We start from the raw sequence: 13,049 nt of genomic DNA, 5'->3' as shown, positions 1-13,049 counted from the left end.
GTAAAAGGTCAAAAAGAGCTTCCACAGGCAAAATAGTTTAAACAACTCATGATATTGAGTGTTTACAATGGCTTTGCTCTGTAATCTCCAGAGAGCTGATGATATAAATATCTCATTAAATTATATTAATTATATAATATATAAAAGTATATATATTTCATACATAAGAAAATTTTATTTACTATAACTTTTTCTAACATTTCAGTAAATGGCAAATAGCAATAATAAAACATTCAGGGTTGAGGATAGAATTGAGGGAGAGAAGATTTTTACTTTAAATTTTTGTTGCTTGAACATTTTAAATAATATTTTGATTTACTTTTTAACAAATGACATACTGCAATGAAAAGAAAACCAAGCAGTAAGTTCTTGATGACTACTATTTGAACACATAAAGAATTGATAATGTCCACTATGAATATTTGAAAAGAAGAGTTACAAAAAAGAATATTACAGTATGTCAAAATCCCACCAACCATTCTTCCATCATGTCTTTTTCGTACCCTTTTTAAAGCTTATAAATCATTGTGAAACTTTCTATGACCTTTATTTTTTGTTTATCACTGTTTCTCCTTAGTGAACCCATACTGAACCTATATTTTGTATTCATTTTTTTGTATAAGCTCATCAATATGCTTTGGCTGATTTTGTAGTTCATAACTTTGAGGAAAAAATAAAAATTCCAATGAATTCTCTATAAAACTCTAAAGTTCTATATTTAGGATCAGAGGTCTAACTTGTTGCTTTAGTTCTCCAGGCAGTTGCTCATCTCTTATTTTCTAACACAATTCTTTATCTTGCCTGTATTTGTCTTTAACAGACTTGTTCATTATTTTCCACACCGCTTTTGAGCCATATCTCAATTTAAACCTTAAGATTGATCTAGATTTTATATCTCTCTTAACCTTACAATTTTATCAACTTCACTTGAAAGCATATATCTACCCTAGTTCCATATCCAATTATAAGAGAATTATCAGAAATTCCCTCATATTACACAACCCCAATGATTCTTCTATATTGACCACTTAATAAATTAGTGTTATATTTAAAATTTTTAATTCAGGGGTGCCTGGGTGGCTCAGTTAGTTAAGTGTCGAACTCTTGATTTCAGCTCAGGTTATAATCTCACAGTTGTGAGACTGAGCACCACATCAGCTCTGAGCTGGACATGGAGATTCTCTCTCTCTCTCTCTCTGTCCCTTCTCTCTCAGAAAAAAAAATAACTTATTTAAATACAATTATTGGTTTTTAAATGTAATAATGTATTTGGGGAGCTTGGGTGGCTCAGTCAGTTTAGCATCCAATTTTGGCTGAGGTCATGATCTCACAGTTCATGAGTTTGAGCCCCATGTCTGGCTCTGTGATGACAGCTCAGAGCCTGGAAACTGCTTCAGATTCTGTGTGTCCCTCTCTATATGCCCTTCCCCCACTCATGCTCTATCTCTCTGTGTCTTCCAAAATGAAATTTTAAAAAATGTTTAAAAAATAAATGTAATAAAGTGGTCAGCCAACAAATATTTAAATACTATGTCTTAAACTATGTATGAAGTACTGGGTGTACTCTGATGAATGAAACAGATAGTGCTTGATCCTCTGGAGCTTACAGTCAAAGGAAGAAGACAGATTTTTATCAAACAAATACACAAAATACTATAGACTGTGATAAATGTTATTACCAAAACTAAAAATACTGTAAAACAATAATGACTGCAGTAGAAATGGAGCAATTTAAATTTAAATTGGAGAATATGATGCTTATAATGAGGAACTGAAAACAAAGTGTTTCAGGCAAATCTATAGAGAGGTTGAAGGGTGAGTGTGAGAAAAAATTTCAAGGAGAAGGGAGTAAATCATGCAAAGCTCTTGGAAGTAGTATACTGCATAGGGGCCTAGAAAGCCTGAAAAAGGAGCAGTGTCATAAGCTTAACTAAGTAGTGAGGTAAAGAGAGGGGAGTTTGGAGGGGGAGCAAAGGCTGGACCATAAATTGCCTTGAAGACAGGTTGGAGAAGTACATCTCATTAACTGAAATGAGAAATCTTTTAAGGATTCTAAACAGGGTTATTTCTCTTCTCTCTTTCCTTTCTTCTTTTATTCACTTATTTCTTCCTTCTCTACTTAGTGAAGGTACTTATATACATAGTCAATTAGACACAATTTCAGTTTTCTGTCCTTGTGAATCAGTTAGAGGTTGGTTCAGCAGATCTTGTAGGAGAGTATTATTGACAGCCTGTAATTATATCATTAGGTTTCTACTCAAATTGATGAGAATTCTTAAGGACATGAACTCTTAAATTACAATGCTCTTGTAACACCAAGCATCTCACTTTCTGTACACAGTTAATTTTGTTGGTCTGTGGAGAGGAGGAGGCTCAATGTTCCAAGCTTTACATGAGTCAGTTTCCCTCTGATTTTTGAAGCCACAAGTCACATGAAATGGAGTGTCTTTACAAGTTAGAAAAATGAGGTGTGGAGAGCTAACTAATGATATGCTTTCTGAAGGATTTTCTTGTCTATTCCAGTACCTAGAATATGGTTCCGTCCTCTATTAGCTGAGGTGAATTGTGTCCCAAATGCTAAAATGATCTACAAAGTCATGCCAAGTTTGGTAAGAGAGTGAATTAGTAGTTTGAGATAAAGCATTAGCTTGAGGCAGGAAAACATAAAAATTAATCTTCAACCCATCATTTAAGGAACAGTAATTAAAACAAAATAATGAATTAGAAAGTACTGTAAATCTACATTGGAAAACACACACACACACACACACACACACACACACACACACACATAAATTTAGTGAAAAAAGAATTGGCCAAAATGATGCCTGAAATTCTCTCCTCCAAACAAGGAAACTGTTCTTGTTAACCAAAGACTTGCATCAGCACCCAAAACACAATCTTGAAAATGAGTAGAATCCCTGAAGAGTAAAAAACAACAACTAGAGCAACTGATGTTATTTAAGCTTTAATTAAAGCCACACTCATTAAAACAATGAATCAAATTGTCTCCTACAGTCTTGGAGAAAGAATGAAACTGTATCTTGCTAAGATTCTGAATTTCACAGCCAGCCTAATTGTAAGAAAAAGCACTCATACAGAAAGTCATCCCAGGGAAATTAGGGTGCTCACTAAAACCAGGGAGAATGTTCATATGGAGATATAGGATACTAACATTATTTTCTAATTGTAAAATTCTGTTTTTCCCCTGGAAAAGAAAAATCAAATATGTAATGACATTAAAAGTATATTAATTATATTAGGTATGTTAGGTAAAAGTATATTAGGTATTAACAGAAATTAATACCAAGAAACCATTCTCTGTGCTAATGCAAAGTGAAGTTTTCAAGAAAAAATTCATTTTTTAATTTACCTCAAACTCATCTTCTTTTCTTTGCCCTTCAATTTTATTTTATTTCAGAGCACAACCATATTTCCTCTGTGTTTATTTTCTGAAATTATTACATCTATAACACATTTAAGAGCAGCCCAACAATTATAGTTCTGGTAAAAAGGAACATTTTCGCAAACATATAGGAAGGAATGAAAATACAAGCGGAAGAAGTAAAAAAATACTGAATAAAAGGTAAGCAGAAATCAGTAATTAGTGAATATGAATAGGTAAGAATAAGGCCAACATTTACTGTCTTTTACATTTACGCTTACCTAAGTCATAGACCTCCCTACGTGACCTGTCATTCTACTCCCCAATTTACCCTTTTTGGATTTCAGATCATTTTTCTTGTTTGTTCATTCAAGTATCGGTCATCTCCAATCATAAGCATGGTTTTTGTTACATATATACATACATATTACATGTGGAAGCCTCTATATTCAAATAGTTTTCCACACTACAATTTGGATCTTTCTAAGAACAACCTCTTTAGTTCTTTATGTCTACTAGTTAAAGCAACTTCCCACTAACCCACCAAAAGTCTTCTGCTTTTGTCTGTAACAGCTAACAGGTTTCTTTATGTTAGCAAGACAGGCTGTATTTCTAAATGCATTAGGGAACTTAGAGACTTTTAAATGTTATCCACTATTCTAAATTAGTCTCCTTTTGCTTCTTTGTTTCTTAATTTCTTCCTTATTGTTATGCATGTCAGTCATCTTAATTAGCAAAGAGTAATACCAGTTCCCACATGCTTCTTTCAAATACCTTTTATCTTATTTAATATTTCACATTATTTAATTCTTAATTCAGCATGATTGCAATTGTATAAAATAACCTTTGTCACTGGGGTTTTTTAAAAAAATAGAAACTTTCTTTTATGTTTCTAACAGCTACTCTAAAATAATTTCCAGTTGAGGAAAAGGTCATAGTTTTTATACCTCCATGTTATTAATAAAAATATAATCTTCAAAACTTGTCTTTATCAGCTTCTAAACTTCCTTAATTATAATTGAATTAATTCTTACCTGTATTAGAACTCCCTCAAACTTTGTATGGGAATGTTAAATGGATAAAAAAATAGACAAGAATTTCCTATCAGTGGAGATTTTGTAAAGAAATATTAGTCATAAAAATATTATACAGTTGTATCATTTATATTATCTGGTGCCATATTTTTATTTGCAAAACTTTTTATGGGGAAACTATAACAAATATATTATAAACAATAATAATTGTAATCTATCTTTAAATGCAAAATCTTCCCATAATTAAAATATAACTACTGTGTGAGCCAGGTGCTCATAAGTACAATATGCATATTTAGCTTCTTTACATTTTTGTGTGTCTTAATTGGCACCCATGGTTTCTTTTTTAAAAGAATACAATGAATAATGAGCTTATCTATACATGGATCTTATAGTAAAACACATTATTTTAAATTAATTAGGAAGAGGGCTGATATAAATTAATGAAAGGTGTGTTCATAAAAGTTTTAAGTCATTACATATCCAACATGCATATGCAAATGAATAGTATGGCAGATGATTTTACCTAAACGCTAATGATTTGTTAATATATTGAAGCCCCACTGTCTTCTATAACAAATAGATAGTTCATAAATAACTGCCCAATTGCTTATCTAAACATCCTTAATATATTTTATTTTCCTAAGTGGGGAAATATTCCTCCCTTAGTGTTTGTTCACACCATTAATTTACTTTGTATATACTTTATTAAAAGACAGTTCAAAGATAAATGTAAATATAGTTCAGCTAAATTTTCCTTTAAGACAAAACAGCCTCCTCCAACTTACCAAAAGATTTCTGCAATGTTGGCAGCTGTTGACAAAATTTGCTATATGTAAAGCAAGCTCTTTCTTAAGAGCGTTAAAAAGACTTACACTTTCTCTCATGGTGTGAAGAAAACATCTATTCTGAGTTAAGATGTAATTTCAAGTCTCCCTGGTATATTGTGCCAAGTAATGCTCTCTTTTCTAACATACACTTTATCTTGGCTACTACATATCCTCAAAGCTTTTGCATTTTGAAGATTTTTCAACATTAACCTAAAAAGAAAAGACACAACACTACTTACGATTACTCTCACTTTTTGGAACTTTGATATTTGTGCCAGTTCTAGTTAGAAAATGTCTACACTGTGCTATTCAACAGTAGGAATAATATAACCTATATTTGATAATGCTCCCTAATTATAATGTTCATGCCAGCCTCCTCCTGAGCAAGTTGATTGAGTCAAGGATTCAAATTCATACGGGTAATTTGAATTGTTAAAAGTGCCATTAACAGACTATTCTTGATAGGTATTTTTCCGTTATTATTAAAGTGTGATTTCCAGGGAAACTCAAACTTTTAAATTACTTGAATTGAAGTTTTATCTATTTAAATTTCATTAGTCAATATGCATTTATTAAATATTTATTAGATCCTAAGCTATGATCTTGATGCTAGAAAACACAATAATCAATAACTCAAAGATGTAGCCATTATGCTATTCCTAATCTATAATGAAATATTCACAATTTATTTTAATAGGCCTGTAATATTCACAAAGACATATGAGAGGAGGGAAGAGAGACTAACTTCCTCATTTGGGAAAACTTGAAAAAAATAAGTGACATTAGAACTAGGTCTTGAAAAGTGAGTTGAAGTCTACCATGGTAAGAGGTATTTTGGGTGACAAGAAGAGTGTGGTTAGACTACAGCATGGAAACAGCATGTTAAGATCATGGAATCATATTGTAATGGGCATTCTATCAGTTAAGATGGTTTTGGCTGTAGGAGACAAATAGCATTTATTATCCCAATAAATAAAAGGCCCTCAATAGAGGGTTTCAGGGTTGGCTTAGGGGCTCTGCGATGTAATCAAGGACCCAGAGTCTCGTCATTTGTCCACGGATGTCTTGAGTATGTTGAGAATGTCTCTGCTATGGTTGTGAGATGGCTGCATTAACTCCAAGCACCAGACGGTTGCATTAACAGTTGCACGTCAGAAATGAAATGGGCAGGGAAAAGGGCTTTCCTTTATAGTTCTCTCACTTTTCATCAGAGGGCTACATTTAGCCATCGATGGGACAATTGATCATAGATGAAGGTTTCAGGTTTCATTGTTTAGCTTTGTCCTCACTCAAAATATTCATTTTCACCCTTTTTAAGGCTTTTCTAGAAGTGCTATGTGAATTTAGGAAGATGAGCAAGCATCTTGAGTCTACTATCTAAAATATTCTTTTATCTAATAGATCAAAGAAATAGCAGATAGAAAAACTGGTGTTGAAGATAAATAGCTTAAAAATTGAATTAAGACTGCATAAAGGCATATAGTAATTTGCCCAAATTAATGACCTAATATCTTTTAGTGTTCTAAGTGTTTAGAATACATTCTCCAAATACATTTATGCAATACAATTCAGAGGAGATGAAAGGAAAATGAAAATAATAGGCTTAATATTTTAAAAGGTGGACTGAATATTTATTTGCTTTCTCTATCTCCCCAGAGTTTACTAAAATATGAAAATATCTCAGCTTATTTTTTTCTTTTTAAGAACTAAAATTCCATTAATACTAGGAAATTAGAAACATTTGAAGGGTGCAGATAGTGGATCAGAACGTCTGAAAAATTCTTCCAGCTAGTAAAGAGTTTGGATAAAATTGGAAAAGATCTCAAATTATAGCTATTCCAAGACAATAGGTTTGATTCTTCTCAAGAGAACTCCAGAGTTGCTCCAACTTTGGAAATCAAAATAGAAAACATAAAAAACAAGAAAGATCAGACTGATAACCATTTGCAAAACCCACTCCAGAGCAGCATCAGAATGAGGAGGTGGTGGAGGAAGGCACTTCCCTTTCTTTCCCATTAAACAAAGCCTTCATTTATGTTTTGATGACTTTTATCATATTATGTATTACTTCTTAAATATAAACATGGAGATCGGACTTGGTTGAACAAAGTATAGGAGTAAGAAGCATTATTATTTCTTTCCAGTTCTCAAAATAATAAATAGAAAACAACTTGATTTCACTTACTACTTTCTTAATTTAACTAAAAAAAGGCAAATTCCAATTGATTGGACTTAGAGAAAATCTTGGAATCTGAGTTTTAAAGACATACCAGATATTACTGATGATTTGCCAGTGATCCATACGTACTTTGAGGAACATTTACTTAATGAAAGTACTTGCTTCTCAGGCTTAAGCCTCCATCAGTCTATGCTGCAGTTCTAGTTGATAAAAAGTAATAACAAAGTAATTATGGGGAGCATTTAATTTTTAAGTTAGCCAATGAACACTGAATGAATAGTATGAAGCAAAATGTGACATTTAAATATAGTAAAATATTTAAATCTTCCATGCAGTGAATACCATCAATACCATCTCCTTCAAAACGTGTGTACAATCTCGTTAGTTTTCACTACTTTCTAAAATTTCGTGGTGGTTTAACCATATGTCTTGTGATGATGATGATGTGACTGTATTCTAAATTGTGGTTTGCCTATTTGAGAAAATGTGTTATAACCCATGGTATCCTATAAATGACATGATTGCAAAAGTTATATCTAAATAAATTTTATATGCCAATGGCATATTTCCTTGTACATTTCAGGAGGTATTAATAAATGTCTATTAATTAATATGTATAATTGTATTTTTATATGATATCTGTTGATTGTGTAGCTCTAAGAACACATTTCAAAGTTTAAAAGAAGTCAATAACACTTTTTTAAACCTAGTTTTGGATACCAAACATGTACGTTTATCATCTTGCACAAAAATAAGACTATCTCATAATGATATATAGGGCATTATAAGAAGAATGTGTTAACTCTTCACATTACTATTTAGAGAAACAGATATTAAATATATTCCTGAAAAGCATAAACTAATGACTAGTAAATTAGTCATTCTGTTACTTAACAGAATGTATATTTTTCAATTATCAAAATTCTATAGACCCAAGAGACAGAATTCAATGAATTAAATTTCAAAATCTTCTCCCCTTTTAACTTTTCTCTTGAAAATTGGAAGTATAAAGGGATAAAGTAATAGATTTAGGCAGTGCCAAATCCTAGCGCTTAACTGATGTTTCCCCATTTTTAGCTCTACTTTTTAATTTTTCTTTATTCTATTTTTTGTGTGGGAGGGTGGAAGTTTACTTTGGTCTCAAGAATTTTTTTTATTGGTCTCAAGCAAATTCTTAAGGTCATGTTGGCATCTTAGGCTTATGTCAAGCTGACAGTAGCTACTGGCGTGTGAAGCTAAATAATATTTTTAGGTTAGAAATCAGTAGTCTAGTTGAGTAGTCTGTAGAAGAGGTTAGAAATGGAATACAACTGAGTTATATTCAAAGGAGGTCTTAAAGTAACATATGAGTAATCTTCAGTGGACGTTACAGAGTATGTGATTTATTTGGCGGCAAATATTAGGCACCAGGAAATGAAATCTGTTATGATGAAGCTAATTGGTGTAAGTGATATGTATTTCAATAATATTGATCTTTTCTACCCTTGAAAGCCCAAATAATTATTGCTTGTAGGATTTACTTAACAGGTTTGCCTTGAGACTTTCCCTCCTTTCTATTTTGTATGTTACTGATATTAAAATAATTTGTTTAAGTAGTAGTGCATTTGTTTACATATTACTTATTTAAATATAATGCAAAGTTCTCAAAAGTAACAGTCACATTATAAGATTCCATGTATCTACCTTTTTGCCTAACATAGTGACTTCCCATGTCACTTGATTTCAAATAAGTTTATTGATTTAGTTTAACTTGATTGTAGAATTAACTTATTTGACACAAATATTTGTGTGAATATATTATTTAATACTAGGTTAAGCAGTAAAAATTTGGTTTCATGAACAAGCATTTTAACTAGAATTTGCCAAAAGTATATAAATATCTATGCATCAAACATGTTTGTTTTATGAATGGAAATATGCAATTAATAAAGTTATAACACCAGTTTATTTAACCTTGCCATATTTCTATTAACTTAGCATACTTCTAGAGGAAATCATTGTGACTCGCTCTGTACTCTGTATATGCCTAGTCCCTACCAAGCACGTAATGCCATTTCCATGGCTTGAATTTCTTAATCAGAGACAGATATCATAGTGTCACTTTTATTTGCTTAGCGTTTTTGCAGCTTAATCATTACAATGTGGATAGAGGGATGTAAACATACCACATACAAATAAAAAAAACCGAAAGAGAAAAATAATATAAGCATATAAACAGACATTGAGAAAGCATTTGATACATCTAACACCCATTTGTGATTGAAAAAAAAAAAAACTATCAGCAAACTAGAAACAGAGAATTTCTTCACCTTGATAAAGAACATCTGCCTGAAAATCTACAGCTAACATCATGGCTAATGATAATAAACTAGATGCTTTCCACTTAAAAATGGTAAGCAAGGCAAGATACTCTCTCTCCCTATTCCTGCACAACTTTTCAATGGAAGTCTTAGCTAATGCAATACGACAACAAAGAGGCAAAAAAAAAAAAAAAAAAAAAAAAAAGAAAAAAAAAAAAAAAAAAAAAAAAAAAACAGCCTGGGAAGAATGATTAAAAACTATCCGTTCACATATAACATGCTTGTCATACATACATCACACACAAATAAAACAATGAGATACAACTACACACCTAATAGAATGACTAAAACATAGAACACTAACAACTCAAAATGCAGAGCAACAGAAATACTCATCCATTGCTGAAGAATATGCAAAATGGAATAGTCACTTTTTGGAAGGCAGTTTTCCAGCTTCCTATAAAGGCAAACTGTCTTATCATATGATACATAAGCAAACTGCATCAATGCAATATTTCATTCACAGGAAAACTGGGTGGGAAGGTGGAGAGGGAGGATGTGTAGTCTGTGGAAATCCTCTGCACTTTCATTTCTTTTCTTCTATAAACCTAAAACTACTTTAATAAATAAAATCTATTGATGTAAAAATTACTGATGTTACTAGCAACAATGTTACTGTTATAGGCTCTAATCGAAAATGATTGATTTGAAGCAGTTCATCATCTGTGTCAAGTTCACACTTCACTTTAGATTGCTGGTACAAACACATGATTAACTTAATGTCTGGCATTTATCAGGTATTCAGTTATGTGTTTTACTTATGACATTGAAAATGGTCTCTGTTTATGATGCCTTCACCTTCTATTGCATTATTTTAATGATGAGTATTTTCTGATATAAATATCTGATACTAAACTAAATATTTTACTTGTTAGCTATATATTCCTTGGGATTTACTTTTGTTCCAGTACATTAGACATTCCTTCTTCTCTTTTTATATGTTCAGTGATATTTATATACAAAAACTTCACTCAGACTTTAAAATTATTACTTAAGATTTTCTCTCTTCCTCCTTCTTTATCTCCTTTGTGTGTATCTATGCATAAAGTATTCATTTAAAATAATTTACTCTCATTAACATCTTTAATAAAAATTTTTGATGATATTAGATTTAATCACTTTAAGGAACTGATGCTGTTAAAAATTCATAAGGAAATTGCCAGACCAACAGTATGAAATTTCAAAAAAAAGTTTTAAATTTAAAAGTTTAAGTCTATAGTATTTTGCCAGGTGAATTTCTATGGGCTTTTTAAAAAAAATGTGAAAGTTTGTAACACCATGTATCTGAAAAGTGTTCCGTTTTTCTATTATGAATACTCAGTGTAGTCTTGCTTAAGAACAAATTACCAGAGTGCCTGGGTGGCTCAGTCAGTTGAGTGTTCAGGTCTTGACTTTATTTCAGGTCATGACTTCATGGGTTCCTGGGACAGAGCACCACATCCAACTCTGTGTTGAGGAGGGGGTACCTGCTTGGGAGTCTCTCTTTCCTTCACTGCCTCTACCCCCTCTCAAAAATAAAACAAACATGAAAAAAATTTTTGATGAATAACCATATAGTATCAGGTCTTGGATTTGGGGGTCAGACGTATTCTAGATGATAGCTATATATAATTTGAAGACTTTTAGGTTTCTAATTTCTGTTTCCAAACATCAGAAAATAATATTTGCTCCAAAAATGTTATTTTGAACTTTTCAAAATTGGCTTGTATTTTACTCTCAAGGAAAAACAAATGTTCAACAAAAAATATGTTCCCTACCAAATACATGAAAAGATATTTTATCATACTTTCATAAGGGGTGCCTGGGTGGCTTAGTCGGCTAAGCGTCTGACTTTCGCTTAGGGCATGATCTTGCGGTTTGTGGGTTCGAGCCCCGCGTCGGGCTCTGTGCTGACTGCCAGCTCAGAGCCTGGAGCCTGTTTCAGAGTCTGTCACTCCCTCTCTCTCTGACCCTCCCCTGCTCACGCTGTCTCTCTCTCTCTCCTAGAAATAAATAAAACATTAAAAAAATACTTTAAAAAATTCAGCCTATATTTCTAGTAAATGTTTTATCTTTATCTTGGATTTTTTTGAGGTGGCACAGAGCTACTTTTTTGTTGTTTGTTTATTTCTGATCACAAAGTGCTGAATTAGAAAGAGTTTAAGTAAGATACAAACATACTTAATGAAAGATGCTCCTAATTAACACAAAAATCCAGTGCACAAGGAGCCAACCAGTTCAAGGATAATGCTCTGCATACGGCACTGCGTAATTAGGAGGTTTTCCACTCCTTTTATTAGTGTCTTCATTTCTTATTCTTTTCCTCGGTCTTTTCCCCCCCTCTGTGATTGTGGTTTGATATCAGCGTTTTAAATTTTGTCTTCTGAGAAAGCAGAGATGAAAACTATTAAAATTTACATATTCTTTAAATTGCTGTGATACTCTTGTAGACAATACAAAATAGAGCAAAAAAAGGTTGATTTTTTTCATATAATACTTCATTTCATACAGTGTTAAGTATGTATTTTCCTCTTTTATATTCCAAATATCCAATTCCACATTGAATATGAATAAAGGAGGTCATCTATGTACAGTGTTTAAGACTACCAAAGAAATGGAGTCATTAATTCAAAGTGCTGGAGTTTAAATTAGATATCAGCATTGCTGTTTTCAAATAACAGGTCTACATGGAAAAAATTGGCAAAATACTGTTTTGAGTGATATTTTTCACTTAATGAGAAATGTGACCATTAATTTTGTAGGTGTTTTCTGTGCATCTTTAAATCTTTATGGAAGAGAGGGTTTAGGTTTCTTTACTTGGGAGTCTCCTTTCCTATACCACTTAGCCATTTAAGAAATACAAGCAGTATGTCAAATCGGATATAACAGGTCACAGTCTAATCTATTTTTGAGATAGGGAAGCTGAAGATACTCAATTTTAGAAAGTCTGCATTTCTGCTGTCTTCCTGTTAGGCTCTGTTTACTAGTGTTCTATATTTTGCAGCTGAGTAAAAACCAAAGAAGCTATGTTCCCACTCCAAGGGGAAAGCAAAAAAATTAATCATTCTCTGAAATTTTTTCATAGGTCCTAGACACCCGATAACATCTAAGAAGAACCAGATTCTAACTGTGTTTTTGGATGTTAGCTTTGAACAAACTTCAGCTGACACTGACATTAATACCCCCGCTGAAATGATTTATAAAATAATACCTATTATTCACCTGTTACTCACCTTTGATTGGACCCTACCCTAGATTCCTGAAGGATTGTGTTTCCTGGAT

This window comes from Crocuta crocuta, unplaced genomic scaffold (assembly GCF_008692635.1).
Source record: "Crocuta crocuta isolate KB4526 unplaced genomic scaffold, BGI_CrCroc_1.0 scaffold235, whole genome shotgun sequence".
NCBI classification, from domain to species: Eukaryota; Metazoa; Chordata; class Mammalia; order Carnivora; family Hyaenidae; genus Crocuta; species Crocuta crocuta.
This window is presented reverse-complemented; position numbering follows the sequence as displayed.